Source organism: Jatropha curcas, chromosome 1, assembly GCF_041381405.1.
Source record: "Jatropha curcas cultivar XTBG-Jc1 chromosome 1, XTBG_Jcur_1.0, whole genome shotgun sequence".
In the NCBI taxonomy this organism is placed as follows: domain Eukaryota; kingdom Viridiplantae; phylum Streptophyta; class Magnoliopsida; order Malpighiales; family Euphorbiaceae; genus Jatropha; species Jatropha curcas.
In genome coordinates, this window is record NC_143151.1 from 20,485,928 (window position 1) to 20,491,596 (window position 5,669).

The 5,669-nt window shown below is 29.4% G+C and overlaps 1 long non-coding RNA gene across 1 annotated transcript; it reads left to right on the plus strand.

Moving 5' to 3' along the window:
- The first annotated feature begins 325 nt into the window (after positions 1 to 325).
- Positions 326 to 2,865, plus strand: LOC149499120 (uncharacterized). The gene is made up of 3 exons (XR_016319376.1): positions 326 to 655; positions 1,628 to 1,712; positions 2,530 to 2,865. It is a non-coding gene; the product is annotated as an uncharacterized LOC149499120 (long non-coding RNA).
- The last annotated feature ends 2,804 nt before the right edge of the window (positions 2,866 to 5,669 follow it).

Here is a 5,669-nt window from a genome sequence, read left to right on the forward strand (position 1 = left end):
TAATTGATTGCAAATGTATGTATATGTATGTAACTGCAATATAAATTAATTGTCTTAAAATCAAATATCATTACTATTAATATTGTATTATAATTGAGTAAATAGAGAAAATATTGCGAAACCGAACTAAATAAACAAAATAAGTCGAACCGGACCCGAAAATCAAATTGATTTTTCGAAAACCAAATGAATAACCTGAGAATCATGTGAAAAACCTGCAAATCGAGTAAAAATCTAGCTGAGTCGTTGAATCAGACCGATCCGGTTCGGATCGAACCGGAATCATCTAGAAGTTGGACATACTTTATTTCTTTTCTTTTCTTCTTCTTCTTCTTTTCCTCTCCTGCGTCGACCTCATCTCCTCCTCCTCTTCTCCTCTTCTTCTCTTCCTCTTTCTTCTTCTTCTTTCTTTCTTTCCTTTTTCTTTCTTTCTTTCCCTTTCTTCTTCCCTGCAACTGGGTCTGCGTCATTGCCAGCTCCTCCTCTAGTTCATCGCGCCACCACAGCCCCTTCTGCTTTCGATCGAGCAAGCGCCGCGCCTCACCCAGCTCGTCACGCCATCGCCACCGCCTAGCCGCCGCTCCAGCACGCCTCCGATCACCAAGCTAGCAGAAATTCAAAAAAAAAAAAAAAATATATATATATATATATCGGGGTATAAATTAATTTAAATACATTTTAGTTAATTAATTTAATTTTATTAATGATAGTTAATTAAATTTAGTTAGTTTAATTTTAATAATTTTAGTTGATTTAGTTAATGTTAACAATATTAGTTAATTAAATTAAGTTTATTATTTGCAGTTAATTAATTTAGTAGTATTAGTTAATGAAATTAATTTTATTATTTGTAGTCAACTAGTTTAGTTAAGTTAATGTTAGTAATGTTAGTTAATTAAATTAATTTTATTTGTAGTTAATTAATTTGGTTAATTTAATTTGGTCATTGTGAGTAGTTAATAGCTTTATAATATTAGTGTTGATATAATTAAGGTAGTTTAAAAATAATGTTATTGTAATGTATAAATTGGATTGTGTGGTGATGTTGAGATTGAAGGAGGATGGGAAAATGTTATTTGATTAATTGCCCGATGGATGGGCTGTGTGGTTTGAAATTATTAGATAAACTGTTGATATTTTAACAGGTGGATAATCCAAATTTTAGAGGAGATGCTGTCGAAAAGTCGGTAGAAAATAAATTGTATTTTAGAAACTAAATTACTTATAGCGATTAAATTATTCATAGAAATTAAAAATATAGAATAAGATTATGAGAGGGATAAATGAACAAGAGGAACGAATTTATATATAGTTCAGTGAATTAAATACCGACTAAAGTTATTAACGTTATGAATATTATATGATCAATCGTATTATCATTATTAATATTATTATTATTAATCATATTAAATATTTTGATTAGTAGTATCATAAAATATTAATTACCAAATAATTAGACGTTTTACTTAATGAATAAATTAGAAGAAATAAATCAAATAAAGATGCATTATAGATATACAGTTTAGTTTGATAAGTTAGTGAACCGACGAGTAACGAAAACAAATAAATGAATGTAAACTGCATTTTCCAAATTAGAATTCTTATGTAGAATTTTCTTATTATATAGATACTTATAAAGTTTCGGACTGTGAAGACAAAGTCTGGGAGCGCACAATAAGAAAGGCAGTCCTTTGAAGGACAACAAAAAAACTGTGAGTAGTGTTAGATAATTCGCCTCATCCGCCTGCATTCATGCATTCACGACTAAATGTTATCATGCATTACTGCTATATTATGATGCACTATTTGTTGATCTTAAATAATGCTTGATTACCTGTGATGTGATATTGCTGTGCCTTGTTTGTGTGGAATTAGGATGAAGTGGACCACCATGGATTTGTGAGGACGGTCTATGTGATATGGATCCTGAATATGATATGATATGGAGTTTGACCGTCAGCCGGGTACATGGGAGATCGGCGCCCCCGTGTGCACCTGATGATATGGATTATATGGAAAACCACAGGATGGCTTCTTGTTGTTGCGCACCTGATGATCTAGATTTGATTGTAGCCCGCAGGGTGGCCTCCTGTTGTGAGCACTTGATGATCTAGATTGGATGGAGACCACCGGGTTGCCTCCTGTTGGCATTTTTTTTTTTTTAAAAAAAAAAAGAGAGAGAGAATGGAAAAACAATGAGAGGACTGGTCAGTGAGGATTAGACCAGTTGGCCGTATGGGGGTCGGCTCCCTGGTGCACATGTATGAGAGGGCGAGCCATGTGTGAGGACGGCTCGTTGGGGTTTTAGGTGGTGCCACTGACTAATTTCCACGTGATGTGATTATATGAAGGTGATACTAATTGTGGTTGTTGTTGTATTGCTATTTGTGTGACACTGCATGATCATAAATTTAATCGATGAACAAATAAAAATATTTTAGCATCTGTATGATTGTGTGGGGTGAGAGGGTTATCTAACCCTACTCATTGAGTTTGGCGCTCACCCCTGCCTACCTATTTTTTTTCCAGGTAATAGAAGAAAGAAAAATCCTATGGAGTTGAGACATAAGTATAGAAGACTGTAAACAATAAATAAATGATGATGTAAATATACAGGTAGAGTTCCGCAATTGTATTCTAGTGGGTTGTAGATGAACTGTACTAGTGGTACATAATTGAAATAAATTATTAGGCCTGTATCCACAATTATGAATAGTAAATGAGATTTGCATAATATAGGCTTACTACGGGCTTCGGGGGCCTTAAGCCCACCCAGGTCCTAGTGCCGGTTCGGTCCATGGAAATGGGTCGTGACAATTACATATTTTGATAAAATTTCAGTTTAGCTTCATCTGACGAAAATAATTGATGTGGAGATCAAAATTATATTTTATATTATCGTTATACAATGTAAGTCTTGATTTATTAGATTAATATCATAGCATTGCCAAATTATAAAAATATTTTGTAGTATGGTAAAAGCAAATTTATAGTGATTTTATATAATTAATTAACAATAAAATTATATTTTTTTTTATTAAATGGAGAAGCAGAAACATCATTTTCTTTTCAATTAGATATTAAAATACATGACATGTTAAAAAAATTTATTGTATACAAACAGTGCTATATTAATTAATCATTGTATTTATTTTAATCTAAATAAGAATTTATACTTTAATATTATATAAATAACAAAAATAACAAAATTAAATGAGCAAGTCAACGCACGTCATAAAAGAACTAGTACTATATATAAATGTGAAATATGAGGAATAATGAGATTTCCTACGATAGCCTTAGATTAATTTAGAATTTCTAATATATTCATTTAGCTTAGATTTTTTATGTATTTTAATTGGAGAAACCATTTATCTTTTAGTTGTATTTTTTATTGTCTTTCAATTAGAGAAAGTAGATTCTATTTATCTTTTTAAATACCATTTTAGTTGGATTTTCTATATATTTTAATTGAAGAAAATATGTATATATATTTTCTCTATTTGATCTTGCATTATTATTGTTTAATAATTTTTATAATTAATAGATTTTAATCTTCTTAATTATACGTCCTTATGTCATATTGCTTTCTAAAATGTAAATCGAAAACCTTAATTCAACTATTGAAAATAAAATTTAAAATTTTCAATTAATTACGTTCTGAATTTTTTAAAATATGTGTAAACATTTTACTATTAGACTCCATTAGTTAAATACAATAAAATTAAAATTAAAATTTTTAAATTATATTTTCTCTTTTATTATTTTGGAGATGATGGCGTATACTTATTTAAACTATTTAACACTATTGTATTTGACTAATATTATATAATTTTTCTAATCTAATGAAATATTATTAAAAATACACTATAAAAGTTTGAATTAATGAAAAATGGCTATTTGACAATATTTGCTATCTTTTTCATTTTCATTTTTCTATATTAAAGATGATATGATAAAAAAATTCAAGAGCTATCTTTTTATTTAATAATTTATTCTACTTTTTTGAATTTATGAAATTATTATTTAATTTTTCTATGATTTAGTTGGATCTATTTTTAAAAAAATAATTTTTTAAAATAGATATAAAGATAATTAAACCTTTGAAATTTTAATTTTTTTTAAATACTTTTTTCAAATATAGGACTTTGAAAGTTTTGAACTTAATCTCATATATATCTATCAACTTGAGAGAGGATATTTCATTACCAATATTATTGCTTGCGCATTGATTTTTAAGTTACATATTAACATTTATTTATATCATTTTGAAGCATTTTTTAGCAAAGAAAATCTTGAAGTTTTTAGTTACCTTTAAATATATTTTTAATTTAATGAGTAATCACAATCTTTTTTTTTTTTCCATGAGTTTCATTTTTATCACTTTTTTAAAATAGTAGTGTCACAACCCGTTTACATGGACCGGACCACACTTAGGCCCAGGTAAGCTTAAGGCCATCGAGGCCTATAGTAAGGCTAAATCACTAAAATCCAATTATCTCAATATGAATTTCTACCATTCAGCTCATATTACCATGTTCACTAAACCTCATAATTATATTATGTTTCAACCCCAAATTCAACATTTTACACATTTCATAGCTCGGGCCCAATTTATAATACATTACATTCATAATATGGTCTCATAAAATCATTCCACTTATATTAATACACAACTAGAGGTACATAAAACCTATAACTGCAGAGTTCACTAACAAATAAGAACAAATAAGCCCTTGTACATATAACTAATTAATGAATTAATTTCTAAAATTAGAAAATTCTTTTCTACCTCTATGGGAAAGGAACAGAACTTTAACCGGGATATAGAAGAATCTATTCCCTGAAAGTTTAAATAAGAGAGATGTGAGTTTATTAATGAATAATTATTATTGCATAACACATGCATTCACACGAATGTGTAAATATATCAATCTAATCATCCGACTAGATTATGATCGTGCAGGCGATCTTGCAAATGGCACAACAATAACAATCACAATTATTAACAACTTCACATAATCACATCACGTGGAAATTGATCTGTAGCATCACCGAAACCCCTGATGAGCGTCCTCCAACATGGCCCATCCTCTCATGACGTGTGCACCAGGGAGCCGATCCCCATACATGGCCGACTGGTCTAATCCTCAATAGACCAGCCCTTTCATTTCTTTTATACTCTCTTTTCTTTTCCATACCAACAGAAGGCCACTCTGTAGTTTTCCAGATCATCCATACCATATCATCAGGTATCACCCATATCATATCATCAGGTGCACATGGGGGCGCCGATCTCCCCATGCCTGGCCGATGGACAAATTCCATATTTTTATCATTTCTAAGACCATCTTTATAAACCCATAATGACCCACTTCATCCCAATTCTACTTAAACAAAGCATTGCAATGACACAATACAAATAATCAAATATTGTAATTAAATATCAAGTAATTAAATATCATAATGCAAGTGCACAATTAGATATTCATATTCAAATACAAATAATTACAGGAGTATTAATTAACAATATAATATAGTAATTGATTTTAGGAAAATAAAGAAATAAATGAATGAATAAATAAATAATGATAAGAATAAATAACTAATAAAAATAAAAATAAAAATTTATTTTAAATATATCAAGTTAAATAATTAATCTAAATAAA